General features: G+C 45.2%; 1 long non-coding RNA gene across 1 annotated transcript in view; it reads left to right on the top strand.

The window, feature by feature from the left end:
* Nucleotides 1-205: 205 nt before the first annotated feature.
* Nucleotides 206-15,719, top strand: part of Gm34992 — a 114,033-nt gene continuing 98,519 nt past the window's right edge. The window contains exon 1 of the long non-coding RNA XR_878387.2: nt 206-1,007. This is a non-coding gene — a long non-coding RNA (predicted gene, 34992). The remainder of the gene's footprint in view (nt 1,008-15,719) is intronic.

The raw sequence follows: 15,719 nt of genomic DNA on the forward strand, positions 1-15,719 counted from the left end.
ATGTGTTGGGTTCTCCCAAATTATTTCACAGACCAAGAAATATCAAAAAGTGTGAGTGTTGCTTAAGCTATGAAGCCAGGAAAGGGCTCTAATCTTGTTTCTTGTAAAGACAGTAGAATGGAACCAGGCAGGGTCTCCTCTCTACAAATGCACATCAAGAGACTCAGCTCATTAGACAGCATCAGACAGAGGAAGGGACTAGAAGAGCAAGCCTGGAGTACCTGAGGAAGAGAACAGAATGGGGCTAGCTAAGTTTGAGAGCAGGAAGGAGGAAATGGGAAGGGAGCCTAGATTCCCCTGATGGGACAGTTCTAGGATGCACCGGATTTGGAATGTCAGTGGGCACGTGTTGTGTCCTGCCTAGGGCTTATGCAGTGAAGTGAAGTATGGAAGCCCCAGTGTTCACATAGCTCTGCACTTTCAGCTTCCAGAGCACCCAATGCTGTTGCAGTATGTGGGGTGTGCTGAATGAGAGCCCACAGCAGCTGTTTCCCCGCGGGATGGGTGACTGTAGCTCCAAAAACAGCTTGACAGCTGGAAGTCTTCATCACCGATTTGGTTATTTTATCCCATCCTGGTGCATGACAAGCTGAGAGATGCTGCGCTCTAGCTGGGTGTCACAGCCAGACCCTCGGTGCCTACAGAACTCGGCTGGAATGTCTTGGATAGGACATCAAACTTCCTGAATAATTGGCAACGTGTCCGTAATTGGTTTCAGATGCTCCCAGCTTGGAATTCTCTAACCTTATTATGTCACGGAATTCCGAAAGGCAACCGTTCTCCCGGAGGAAGGCTAGGTTCACGGATTGACCTCTTGGCCTTTTGAACCCACCTTGAAATCAGGACCTGGTTACCTGCACAAGTCAGCCTACTGTTGGTCACGGCCTGGGATGCCTGGGTCCTCACTGTCATGCTGGGTCTGTCCAGGAGGAATGTTGTTGTAGCTGCTTTTTGGTTTGTTTAGCTCTTTTTCTTGGGAGTTTTCAGTAAGTCAGCTGAATACTAAGGTGAGTAACAGCAACAGCAAACCTATTCTTTCACTGTCAAAAGCATTGTGTGTGGATGCATGAGTGTGTGCATGTGTGCCTGCATGGATGCTTGAGGCCATGCATGTGTGTACAGGTGCTGGAGGAGGCCAGTAGAGAACATTAAAGCCCCTGGTCACTATAGCGACATCCAAAATACACCAGGACTCTTCCTAGTCTGTCCTCAGGACCACTGACAGGGATTCCCAGCTGCTTGCTGGCTTTCTGTGCTGGAGGCTTCTCCTGTCTTTTCTGTTCGGCCTGTGGATGCTGGGGTTCCTTCTTGGAGTACTGCCCAGCTTTGGGGATGTACCTCAGAAGTGTCACCTGAAGTAGAATGGCCACCTCTCTCTTCATCATCTCCCTTTCCCAGCAGAGTGGTCCACCGGGTGTTTCAAAAGAGCAAGAAGTTATGATTAGGAAATACTGGTATTAAATAATTTCCCCTCCTATTCTACCAAATCCCAACAGGGACTTGCAAATCTCTCAGCCCCTTTCCTTCGATGGGCTGCATTATGTCCAACTCCAGCATCTGCTCTTTCCCTGATGTAAGCATCCTCTAGCCCCTCCCCTGCTCTTCCTCTGAGTCCTGGATACTGAGCCCAAGATACCTTAAAATCACAGATGCTTAAGACTGGCTAGTGTTTTGACAGGTTCCCCCCAGGTTAATGTTAAGTGTGTTCTTTCAGGATTTTCCTGACTGGGGCCAGAGAATAGCCCAGTGCACTGTGGCTTCTACACATTTGCTGGCTCCTGAGAGGGCTCTGAGGATGACAGCAGGGGTTTCCCCTGTGACTCCCCACTCAGCAGCCAGCTAAGAAGAAGGAATGCTAAGGGAGATACCTACCTGGGGCTTAGCATGGTATGAAGGCGAATATGGCTAGACTCTTTAGTCTTAGTGGACAGAATGGCAGCCCCTTGTCCAGGCAACAGAGCTGGGTAGGTTCACTCTGACATCACATAGGTTTTCTAAGAAGACTGAGGTTTCCCAGCCAAGGGCAGGGTGTCAATGCACTTTTGATGCTGCCTGTATCTAGGTCTAGCTGGTGTCTCTGCACAGAGGTTTTGATTGTATTTGGATAACTGGACTATTTCCCCTCAAGCTGTATAGACCGTGGTTCTGAGTCCAACTCCAGGGTGAGTGGCAATTGATGAATATATTCCAGTCCCACCTGGTGCTGCCATCAGGGGCACACACCGGTTGCTATTGATTGTACTTGTGGAAAGAGTTCTGAGAAAATGATGACCTGCTTGTCAAGCAGTCATGGGGCACGGAAGGCCACCTGGGGAAGGGATAGTAAAGTAGAGGCCTCTGGGCTTGCTAGTGTCTTGCCGGGAACTGAGCCTATCTAATGAGCAGATGAGAGATGTGCTGAAGAGGTGGAAAAGTCAGAGTACACAGCAGCAGAAATGACTCCCGGACAGCAGCAGCAATAAAGATCACCCCAACACAGGTAACAGATCACAAGAGCTGGGACCCCGGAGCACACTGTACAGCTTGTAGGCAGGCAGCTTAACAGGTTGGAGATTGTCCTTCCCAGGTGTCTCAATTGCTCTAAACTTCTAGGCAGCTTGGTTGGTTTTGTTATTTTGTTTTGCTTTTTGTCTCCTAAGAGTCCTTTTGAAGGTTAGCTTGTCTGAACAGGACTCTCAGCAGTCTTTACTGTTTACTTGGCTAGGGAGTTGGGGGAGAGCTAGAGTATCTGATGGGTTTCAGGAACTTCCTGAGGCTGTCTGGGTTGATTAATTCCTGTCTTAAGGCTCTTCCCTGTAGGTTGGAGGGTTTTGCACCCTGTTGTCTCACCTCCCTGTAAAAATCCTGTCCTAAAATATCGTGTTGTGTGTTGTTTCATTTACCATTTGTACCCCATGTCTTAACAAGATAGAAGGGGCTGATACACAAGAGCTCCTGTCTGGATACTTTTCCATCCCCTGTCTGCTTTTCTTGTGTTTGAGATCTGCTTGTGAGCACTCCTCGGGCATTATGTTATAAAGTCACCCGTAGCCACATGATCGTGTATGACATTGCCTTATTAAGAGATAAAGACATTGAAAACATGCTTTTTTTTTTTTTTTTTGACTCACCGATGGGACTAAAGCAGAAAATGGGAAGATAACTTTGGACCTTGCTCTTTGACAATTGGATGCAAGGTTGCTGACACACATATACACACACACGCATGTGAGGTGATGGTATGCTAATTTATTTGACTGTTGAAACCCTATCAAAAAACATCATAGGATATGCTTTAAAGACGTCCAGTTTTTAAAAGGGTCGAGAAGTGTCTGCAATCGGTGGTGCTGTTTGGGAGGGGGGGGGGTTAGGTGAGGTAGCCTTGCTGGAGGAAGTATATTGTTGCTAGCTTTGGGCTTTGAGATAAAGACAAAATCCTCTCCCTGCTTCCAGTTTGTTCTCTCTACTTCATGTTTGCAGTTTGAGCTCTCAGCTTGCTGCTCCTTCTGCCATGCCTACTGCTTGCTGCCATGTTTGCCTAACACGGTGGAGCCTTAGCTCTCTGGACCCAAGCCCGAAGAAACTCTCTCTTCTCTGCTTTGCTTTGCTTTGTGGTATTTTTTCACAATAAAGGAAAAGCAACTGACACAGGCGTGGAAGAAGAAGAGACATAGAACATGGAGAAATGGGATGACCAGAATCTGTGTGTGTGTGTGTGTGCGTGCGTGTGCGTGTGTGTGCATAACATAGATTAGAAGCAAAGCATGTTCTGCCCATCTAAACCCCAGCCAGTGGCTGCTTTTCCTCTTTATGTGTATAAAGAGCCTTTGCCCTGGGTGGTTATTTCTCTCTGTGCTTGTCACTGGCCACCTCAGCTTTCTTCTTTTCTCTAAGGAAGTTAGTCCTCCATGCATTCTGCATTCAGGGACAAGTTCCAGGATTGGCCCAGAAGCCATAGGTTCTAAGACAGATGAAGTGATATGCCATTCTGGGCCTGATGCCTGCAGGTGACCAGGTGAGTAAGGCTGGGGCCCTTGGACATCACACTTTGGATAGATATCACAACATGCCTACTCTGGGCAGAACCAACTCCCACTGAGGTGTGCTTTGGGCTGCCAGGACCAAAAGAGGTGTTGTGTACTATCTGTCCCATTTCACATACAGTTGGAATTTATCTTCATTTCCATTTTGGCAGAACCACTGAGCAGTTCTCTCACTTGGCCACAGTTGACTGGACACAAGCAAAAGGGGGGCTCTTGTCCCTTCCAGGGGTTAGCAACCCCATCATTTACTATCCTCTGTTTGCTTTGCCTTACTGTGGACTCTCTAGACAGGCAAGATCCAGAATAGGCTAGAAAACTCAGCCAATCCAACAAAATGCCCAAGACCTCCCTCTACAGACGATACAGATACGATGATTGACACACTCCTAGGGCCTGCCTGGCCCTGTCTTGTATCCTTAGAAACATGTTCCCTGGGCTCTGGAGACTGGTACAAGGCCTGCTGCTGCATCAGTAAATGTGAAGTGTGATGTGGGCTCTTTAGTCAACACCTGGATCATGGACTATGTATAGTACTACTTAACTCAAAACCCCAGGGAAAGGAATTCTGGGTATAGGCAGATACAAGGCTTTCCCACTCTGCTGCTATGTTATCTCCCTGGACCTACCAAAACAGGCAGAGACTGTAGTCCCTGAGACCCTTCCTTCCTGATCTCTAGGCCTATAGCATACATACCATAGGTCCAATGCCTCTTCTGACCCAAACCCAGGGCTTGGGTGAAGCTCTCCCAGGGTAGCTTCCATGCTCAGAGTGCAGATGATCTGTGGTCTGCTTGTCTTGGGGATGCCACTGCAGTTCACAGGAAGCCTTGTTGTGCTCTCCTAGTTTTTCTCAGATGTCATCTAGGGAGTCCCAGCTCTCTGAACCAGTGAGTTGGCTCTGTAAGCCCCCCTCCAGGCTAGGGGCAGAGGCCTGTTTACTTTGGATCTGATGAGTAAATCAAGTGGAACGAAGTCAAAAGCTCCATGAAGTCAGCACACATGACATCTGTCACTTCCCCTTAACCCATCAGGCTGCAGGAAAGGACATTGAATTAATTAGAAGGCTCTTTAAAATGCTTGCCAGCAGTGACTATGCCTTCTCTCTCCTAGGTACTGGCAATTAAAACTGATGTCTTTTTATGTTACTGTTCATTCTAGAAGAGTCAGGGTTGGGTGGTCACAAGTCTAGGTAACTTTTTTTTTTCTCTTTAAAGATGAACATTATGGCTTCTAGTATTTGGTATACTTATCAAAATCAAACTTCTGTGTGTATGCACATGTGCCTTTGTGTGCATGGTACTCATGTCTATGCATATATAGAGGCCTAGGCTTGACTTCGGGTATCTTCCTGACCTGGAATTTATATGGGTGCTGAGCATCTGAATTCTGACCCTTTTATGCAGCAACCACTTTACCCATTGAGCCATCTTCTAGCTCCTTGAACCTTGCCTCCTTTTGAATGCATCCACTGCAGATATCTGGAGCTATGGCCAACATTAGGTTTAGCCCCATCAGCGATGTTAAGCTTTCTGTAATGAAAAGCTAAGGTATCAATCCCGGAAGTGATCCTCTGGGGCTCTGTGATTTGCCAGTTTAATTAAATGGCACGTTGGTGTCTGTTGGCCTACTCAGTCTGCCATACCTGAGGAGGAGTGACTATATAACCCAAGGAAGCTACTGACAGCCTGAACTCTTATCTCAGGCAGTCCTTTGTGTAACTCTGCTTACTGCCCCCTTGGGCTTCACCACTCTTGATATCAGGAAAGAACGGTTTCCCATAGTTGTGACACTGAGGCAGCTGCATCTGCTGAAATTCTGTTCTTGTTCTGTTCCATTGTGTATTTTCACTGAGTAGGAGCAGTGTACAGTCACACCAAACACACATAAAACGATTTTGTAGGTCAGACACCCAGGGTGCTTCCCAGAATTGAAAGCAATATGGCTACTCATTGGCTCTCCATGCTGTGGACCCAATGCCTCCAGTTCCCTGATACATGGACCTTTTCCTCTTCAAGCCAACAGTTCCCTTCAAATCCTCCTGATGTTTCCACTCTCACTTTCTCTTCTTCCAACAGTCAAGGAAAGACTGCTGACAAGGACGCATGTGATGAGAGTCAGGCCCACCCACATAACTGAGGGCGGTGTCCCTACTCTCAGGTCAGCTAATTAGTAACCTTAACCAGCTCTGCAAAGTCCTTGATGTCCTCTAATGTATTCAGAGGAGTAATCCCAGGGAGCAAAGGTTAGGGGTAAGACTTCTGCCCACATTTCCTCTTCCAGAATTGGTGATTAATGCAGGAGAGAAAATCCTCTTAAAATTTTTTTTGTAGCCCTAGCTAGTCAAGTGTTGGGAGATTAATGAGGACATCCATGGTCTCAGTCTTTGAGTCATGATGCCCTCCCGTGCTCTGACTGCCATCTAGAAAGAGGAGGGAAGGCCTCTATGGTCCCAGCACACACTGGAAGTCTGTCATTAATAAGCACCTTTCCTTGTTAGCCTCTGGAGACGCCTTCCCTTCACACTTCCTGAGGAGCCTTGGGTGGACATTATCACAAAGCCTTTGAAGCCTTCTGTAGTCAAGGGGGCAACTCTTTCTCCATGTCAACCCCCATCACAAGTGATGTGTGAAACGGTTCCCTCCAGAGGACTCAGACAAGGTTCTATGAAGGCACCCAACCCTGGGCTCTGGAGATACTTGGTGGTGCTTTGTGAATGGTGATTGACAACCTAAGGACCCTATGTGCTTTTCTGAGCTGCATGAGAGACACAGGGCCCATGCCATGCCCCTTCTCTGGTTAGAGTGGACTTATGGTTCTTGTACTCTGAGATGCAGAAGCCATGGCTAAAGGTGGGTGAGTATTCCTCTGGGAGTGGCCATCTTAGTTGAGCCTCAGCCTGAAATATAAAGCCCACATGAAACAAAGTGATGTCCCTAAGGACCTGTAGGTTTTACTAATGCTTGTATTGGATGATTGCCTTGTGGGGTGATAGTCTGTGTTTGAAAGGTGCTGTAGAGTAACTTGGATGGAACACCATCAGAATAAAGGCACAGGAGAAGCTGGGTGTCTTAGAAGCATAGGAAAACCCACTAGGACTTTTAGGGACAAGTCCAAGATGAAAGTAAAAGACCTGATCAAACACATTTGGGGAACACTGTTGACACCCCAGGTCTGGAGGCTCATGGTACTTCCGCGGGTAAGACCCCAGGCTTTCCTGTGGTGAAGGGTCTGGCTAAAACCCCACCCGTTCCCTGTGCCATTATGCACACAGTGTTTGCTTTGCTCTTGTTTCGGTAACAAGATGAAACAGGCATATTGGTTTCTAACCTGCCTTCTCTACTCAATACAGATCATAAACGTTTTCCCAAGCCATTAACTGGTTTTCTCAGTTTCCGTAATGGCCGTATTAATATTCTTTCATGCTTAGATCATAATTTATGTCCCTAAATCCTATTATAGTCTTTTTCAGGTTAGCTCCCATTTTTAAACCAATAAATAACCCTCTCTAAAACAGCTTACAGCTCAATTTTTGCAGAAATTTCTGATTACATCCATAGGATACGACTCTAGCAGTTGTATTTCTAGGTCAAAAGCTACATGGATTTGGGGCTGGCCATTTTAAATGCATTACCATTGTTGCAGCTTAAGCTTATTCTTTAATTTTAATAGGATTCTAAACAAACAGAAATAAAAATATATAAGAAAACCAAAAAAAAGGAAGTGCCTGTGAGCCAGCAGAGAGGGCACTGCAGGGAACTCTCCCATTCCTGTTTCTTGAGCACAGGTCACTCTCTAGCACAGCCACTGACAGCCATTTGCAGCAGGAAAGTGAACAGCTCACCATTCTTGAGGTCTTAGACTCTGTTTTGCCAATTGTCTGCAAATTGTTTCTTCTTTAAAAAAAAAAGTGTGTGTGTGTGTGTGTGTGTGTGTGTGTGTGTGTGTGTCCAGAAGAGGGCATTGACTCTTCTAGATCTGAAACAGACAGTTGTAAGCCAGCCAACGTGGGTGCTGGGAGCCAAACTGTGGTCATCTGCAAGAGCAGCAAGTACTGTTAACTGCTCAACCATCTCTCTCTTGTGCCCAAAATTCTTCTTTATATCAAAATGTTTGAGCCAAGATCATGGCTTGCACTAAGCTGTCTTGTCTGTCTGTCTCTACTCTACAGCAGTTTCCTAGACTTTCGTGAACTGGGTACTTCTGGAGTCCACAGGCTGCTCATTCTGGAACAGGGCCTCTAGCTGGGAGTGTCTGATGCTTCTCCACAGACTCATGTGCCAAGTCTGGTAGGAGCATCCCAGGTCTAATGCTCTGTAGTCCTCACTGGATCCCAGCAGTGGCCACTGGTTTTCTGTTGTCCCATCCCTGGAGATGCTGATGCTGACAGTGTGGCTAAGTGCAATCCTCTAACCTTCTCTGCATGGTCTGCTTTCCCCACTATCACCAATAAGTAGCTTGTGAGGAGATGCATGCAGATCCTCTCTCCAAACTAACTTTCTGGTTTTCTGGTCCATCATTTTTTGGGGTTGGGGTGAATTAATTCTACCGTATCCCACAGGTAGGTGTAAGGATTTTCTGATACTCACATGTCTTAGTTGTCAATCAGATCTGATAAAAATAGTTCTTTGTGCATTAATTTTTGTTTTATTCAATTGGGTATAATTCATGATATCAGTGTTGATTTGGGGCTGGGGAAGCTCCTTCCATGTGGCTGCTGTGTCCTTGTCTAATCTTCATCTGTAGGTATGTGCTTCTTCACTCTATCCCATCGAGCTGTCCAGGCTCCCAGCCCTGGAGCTGTCATTACTCCAAAGGGTCCCCCTCCTCTCAGTAGAGAGCAGAGGCTGCCACCTGGGTGCTCTGCTGGTCACCGCCATGTGTGCTGGTGCCCTTGTGATTTTTTTTTGGTTTGTTTTTATTGTTGTTGTTTTGTTTTGTGTGTCCCTCTCCTCCCAGACCCTCCGAGACCACAGGACTCACTGCAACTGCTTCCCATGTTCTCATTAGCATATCCATTTGTTTTATTTCATATATGAAGCTGTCTCTGGACTCTTCACATGCTTTCTGGCTCCAGCTGTGACATCCAAGCCACCTGGTGCTCCCGGTACCCCCTTCTCTGTCCACGTGCTGCCTTGGCTGGGACTCTATCTGACTCAGCCCTGCCCTATGACTGTGGTGCCAAGGTTTACAGAAAGAAGGGAGACATGGAAAAGGAAAGGGAGGAAAGAAGGAAAGGCAAAGGAAGAAAAGATGGGAGAGGAAGAGGAGGAGGGAGAAAGGGAAAGGAGAAGGGAGAAGAAGGAAAGAATAGAGGAGGGGAAGGAGAGGGAGAAGAAAGGAGAGGGTGGGGAGGGGCAGGCAAGAAGGAAGGAGGAAATGAGGGGGTTAAGAAGGAATGGAGGAAGGATAGGAAAGAGGGAGATGGGAAGGAAAGAAGGAAGGACAAAAGAGGGATGCAGAGAGAGAATAGGTGTTTCCTGTGCTAACGAGGGTCATCCTTTGCACCAAAAGGGAAAGCATGTTTTGCTGGTTGGCATTTCCAGTGCTTTTCTTGACTGATTATGCATCGGGCAGGAAGCAGGGAAGGCACTTATCTGAAACATCACATGAATGCAAGTTGAAAGAAAAAAAAAACTGTGAAGTTGAGAGCGAGAAAAGCAGCATCCCAAACTCTCTTTCCATCCGGAGAATCTGCCCACATCTCACACCTAAGGCAGAAGCTGGAGACCAACCAGCAGTACCCACGTCTCACACCTATGGCTGAAGCCTGACCTGGGTTCACATCTCACTCTTAAATAATGTGTGGGTTGCACTGAGGGAGATGATATAGGACTGACACGTTTTTATTACAATATCTTAAGGATCTGTGCATCTATTCTGGGGTGGGGGTGCAATTGATTCAGCAGCAGAATTCCATCACATAAAGATCAAGTTTGAGGCCAAGGTGCAAAGCTACACCACACATCTTAATGGCAGAAAGTCTTTTGGTAGAGCTGAAGATATAATTTTTTCTGAGGCTTACAGTAAGTTGTAGATAGAAAAATACCTTCCTTGTGTGACATGAGCTGCACGAGTGAAGAGCCACATAGTGATTTGTCTGTAAAATCAGGGCCATATCTACATGCAAACTTCATGGAGACAATGAATCTTGTTATGAAATCTTTTAAGACTCAATATAAAGTCCAAAACAAAGTATTAAGCAAGTGAAGTCAGATATAGACCACATGTTTATGAGGAAGAATTCAGAAGGAAATCAAACAAGTCTATATAATCTAATTACTATAAAAACTAATATTCTATACTAACAAAAATTACAGTTTGGTTCAAAGTACTGAGGGGACATCTCAGTCTGTAAAGTGTGTTTAAGCACTCAACACACTTAAGCACTTAAGTGTGTTTAAGTGTGTGAAGACCTGAGTTGACACCCCAGAACCCATATAATAGGCCAGATATGGTAGCATGCATTTGTAATCTCAGCACTAAAGAGGCAGGTGGGCCCCTGGGCTCAATGGCTAGATAGCCTAGCCTTCTTTGAAAGCCCCAGGCCAGTGAGAGACCACACACACACACACACACACACACACACACACACACACACACAGGTTAATGACTCTTTAGGAACAATGATACTCAAGGCTGTCTTCTGTTACATGTACATATAAACACATATGTGTGGATAATCTCTTGTACACTATGTAAAGAGTGTCTTTGTGTTATACAAATGTTGATTTCTGTACTTGCAGAGATTTGAGTATAGACAGGACTGTGGTATTGTTATTTTTATGAAGCATCAACTGTCTGCTTTGTAAATGCCTTCTCTATCACTTCCTGATTGCGTCAATAAAGAGCTGAATGAGCTATAGCAATGCAGAAGTGGATAGGTGGAACTTCCAGGCAGAGACTGGAACTCTGGCAAAGAGAGAGAAGTGGGAGATTTGCCAGCCAGACACAGAGGAAGAAACAGGTGCCAGGATTGAGGGAGAGGTAACTAATGAGTTATGTGGAAGAACTTAAGATTAGAACAATCAGGTTGATTATTTTATATGAGATAGTTGGGAAATACCCTATGATAAGGCCTGTGACATTATTTGGGCAGCTGGCAGTCAGAGACAATTCTGTGGGTACTTATACACACTATAAACTGCTTATGAGCATTGCTAAATTATGGAAAACAAGGAAAAGATCAAGGATGAGCTGGGGTAGCAATTTAGACTCCCAATGTAGAGACAGAATGAGAGATGTCGTGCTGTCACAATCCTTCCCAATGTTCAGTCTACACTTTGGTGGCTGGAGTTCTTTGACTGGTAGGAGCATCCCAATTCTAATGCTCTGTGGTCCTCACTGGATCCTAGCAGTAGCTCTCTGTTGTCCCTTCCAGACTGAGCAATTGTCTTCCAGTTCCCCAGGCCCCACATGCATACATTTGAGAGACCTTCACCCTAGTTTTTTTAATAGTCAGTTTTATTGTATAGGCTTTTCATGTAGTAAAATTTACCTTTCTGTCGTACAGTTTGACAAGCCTTGACAACCCCCACAGTTGAATGGCTGCCTGCACTGTGAATGCTTAGAACACTCAAGTTCCCTCCAACTCATTCCCTCATACCTCGCTCCCAGTCTCTGAAACTGTTACTTGGCTTTCTGGATGTGATGCAGTCTTCTCATTCACTCCCCAGGTGAGGGAGATGTGAATTGTTTTCAGTTCTTAACAATTAGAAACAAAGCTGGTATCAGCAGTGTGTATAGGTTTTCATAAGTAGATAGCTTTTCATTTCTCTTGAGTTAATGTTGAGTGTTGTGGTCCCATGTCAAGGGATGCCTCTGTATTCCACCCTTTATTCTCTCTCTCTCTCTCTCTCTCTCTCTCTCTCTCTCCAGACTTAGCTCTTCATACTGATGCTACTCATTGCTTTTGTCCCTTTCCACTGGTCTCCTGACTTTTACAAAATATGGATACTTCCCGTGATTCTTAATCTTGTTACTCATAGCTTCATTTACACAACAAGAAGTCTTCACTCCAGGCACAGGACATTCTGCTGAGCTGAGAAAAGGGGAACTTTCTACTTAATGATACTTCCATATCCTGCAGATTATAGATCGATATTGAGAACTCTCAAGTATATCCTCTAAAGCTTAGGAGTATGAATGTGAGAAGCACGGAAGCCCTAATTCAAATTCGAAGGAGAGAGGGGTGGAGTTTATGCACATGTCTCTCAGCTTGCAGAAGAGAGAGACGGGCCAGTTCCTGCTGCGTGTGGATACTGTGCCTGAGAACAGATGGCCACATTCAGAGCTTAATGTTGTAATGACAGGCCAGAAATAATGCAAACCAGAGATTCCTACAGAGGATTGAGGGGAAACGTAGAAAGGGGAAAAAAGAGGTGTGAATGAAGAGATTTCAAGTCTTTAGCAGCATGGTAGACCATATGGGATAGTCTTTGTTCTATTTTAAAGTATTTTCATGTATTCTATTGGAATTTGTTCATGCATTGTTATCTTAATAATATTTTAAAGTACGGATTTAATGGAGAGTTGAATGGCTGGTACAATCTGTGCTTGAGGCCACATTGCATGCATAGTGTTAGATGTATTCCTATCCAGATTACTGGACAGGGTTAAGGGCAGACTCCAGGCTTATATGCTAGCTTTAGAGGGGATAGAAATCTCTTCTGAGTGAGGAACACAGTTTTGGAACCACATAGCCAGAGTGGTGGTGAGGACATTCAGGGAATGTTGCTCTTAACAGTTCCTTTTCTGAGAAGACATGAGTTGGTGATTAATGGAGAAGAGTCTGGTTGACCAGATGGCAAGTTGATGTCAAAGGCAACAATAATTTAATCATGAGCTCAAAATACCTTAGCCTGCCACTGTTCTAATCAAACTGAATCCCCAGAGCCTAAAGACAAGTGAGGGACTTGAGTCTCTATTTGCATAAGTTGGAATCATAAGGGTTAAGTTATATGTTTGAAGGGCAGACTCCATGGTCCACTAGAGATCACCTCTCCTTATGGTCCTGGTAGTGAGATGCTGCCCATTGCCCCCAAAGATACTTGATGTCTTTCTTCTGCTCCGTGTTCATAGCAACAGGGCTCTCAGCCTTTCTGATTGGTGTATGTACTATTGTACAAGCCTGGGAGTGAACCTAGCTTCACCTCTGTGCTCCTGTGCCTCTCTTCTCTCCCCAAGTGAGTCCTGAACACACTCCAAAGAAATGCATGTTGTTAGCACAAAGAAATTGTGGCGTCCTCTCTTCCACATTTACCCTAACCAAGGCTTCCATTGGAGACAAGGAGGGGGAAGCTGGTTTATCTTCAGAAGATTACATGTTTTCAACCCAAGAGAACCTTTTCCCCTGCTTTGCATAATGTTCTGGCTATTTGTAGCATTAGAATATTTAAATTTTAAGAAAAAATGAGAGTAGTGAACCTACCTGCATTTTAAAAGATATATATATATATATATATATATATATATATATATATATATATATATATATATACACGTGTGTGTGTGTGTGTGTGTGTGTGTGTGTGTGCATGTATGTCTGTGCAACACATGTGTGAAGTCCTCAGGGAAACCAGAGGAAGGTGTCACATCCCTTGGAACTGGAATTATGCACCTTTGTGAGACCATGTGCTAGGAACAGAACCCAGTTCATCTAAGTGACTTGACTCCTAGAAGTGATCACTCACTTTGCTCACAGTGGGATGAAGGAATTTGAATCTCAGGTAGTTGAATCTCATTAAAAATATTATTTCATTTTAATGTGTGTGCACATGCATGTATGCATATATGTTTGTGTGTGTGTGTGTGTGTGTGTGTGTCTGATATCATGTGTGTCAATACCACAAGACAACTTGTAACTTTTTTTTCCACCTTGTAGGGCCTGTGATGGGATGTCAGAGTTGGCAGCTAGCATCTGTCCCCCCCGAACCTTCTCACTAGCCTTACTCTGACAGGATGTAAGCGAGATAAACTTATTATGTGGATTTTCCACACAGGAAAAGAAATAAGAAATAGCATATGCATCTCATTTGCTAGATATCTGTGGCCAGATCAGCTGATTTTATGCATCAAAATAGTTCAGACTCCACGAACTCTTTCAAATTAGCGTTTGGACATCAGTGAATATTAGTGGTGATATATAACTTGTATAAATACTTTTAAGAATCTCGACTTTCGTTGTTATTTTTCTAGTGCTTTTTGTCTTACTCTGGAAGAATTAAGATCTCACCAAGCACTGAGAGAGCTGACAGTCTGGGCAGGCTGCACAAATTACTGAACTATGTGCTACCCAGAGCTTCTGGTGTTTGTGAAAATATGCGTACACATCATAGTTCTCTTAGAGGATGTGAATGGGGCTACGTGACCACTAGTATATCTTCTTAAATTCCAAATGTAGCCTCACGCTGTCTAGGCTGTCAGCTACTGTAAATAACCAGGGCGGATCCTCTGCTAGCCACATGTGGCTTCCATGTGCAGGGCTCACCTCTTCTCAGATGCATGACGACAAGTGAAGTTGGCATCTCAATATGGTTAGGGCAAGCTTTCCAGTAGCCTCCTAAGCCTCCAGCGCCTGCTCTGGCCTGAAGCACAGGTTTAGGACACATGTGGATGTGGTCTTCCACAGACCTGAGCTTGAAATGAAATTCCTGAGCCAAGGACTCTCAGGTCACATGGTGCATGGCCACTCTTCTGCTCAAGTCCATGGTTACAGGGCTGCAGGTGGAGTGAATTATACAGAGTTGTGGAAGAGAGACTGTCTGAAAGTCATGAGGGTGTAATGATTGGTTCCATCACCCCTCTTTTCTCCTATAGTTCACCAAGACATCCTACAGCAGCTACAGATGCTCTGCAGGTATATGCATGGCCAGATTTAGAAAGTCATAAGAAAACGGCCGTCTTGTGTCTCGGGTCATGTTGTCAAGTGTCTCTGTACTCCCCAAGACATCTAAAGGGAACAGGCTCCTTCATTCAATGCCTTCTTGACATTTCTGTCATCATGGTCCTGAGGTCCAGAGGTACCTTGGAATGTTCCAGAAAGCTCCTAAGTCCCTGCATTAGAACACTCATGGTCACGTTTTGAGGCTGGTATGAATACACATAGCTCTTCCCCTGTCTTTGTGTGTTTAAAAATCCTTGCAAATATTTCAAGAATGTTTAGATCATTTCTCACAAGTTATTTTTTTAAAAACCCAGGAGAACCTCAGCTTCCTGACCTGGTTGGTAAAGAGCTGTGGGGCCTGAGCATAGCTCTCAGCACAGTACCCCAAGGTCTAGGTACCCTGCCCAACTGCATATAGCACTTACGCCCCCCTGAGGATGCTCTGCTGGTGCCTGCATCCCCTTCAGCCACTAGGAAAGGTTGATGCAGCAAAGAGCATCTGTGGGCTCCCTTGTACCGGCTGCCAGTGTCTGGACTGCGTCCTGAGAAACCAAAGCTAGAAGAGAAAAAACGCTACCATTTCCTTTTAAGCCCTTAAACATTTGGGAGCCAGTAGAAATGACAGGGTTGAGTGTCCAGCTGGAAGTCGTGAAGGGGATGGCGGTCTGTGGCTAAGCGATGGCTCCTCCTTACCTTGATGTGACACTGTTGCCTGTTTCCCGGTCACCATGTTGTTTTATTGTCCCACTAGTACAGGACTGCTGATTTTATGAGCATAACCCAAGATACTAGCCCCAAGCTCTGCTAATACTCTC

This window comes from Mus musculus, chromosome 1, assembly GCF_000001635.26.
Source record: "Mus musculus strain C57BL/6J chromosome 1, GRCm38.p6 C57BL/6J".
NCBI lineage: Eukaryota > Metazoa > Chordata > Mammalia > Rodentia > Muridae > Mus > Mus musculus.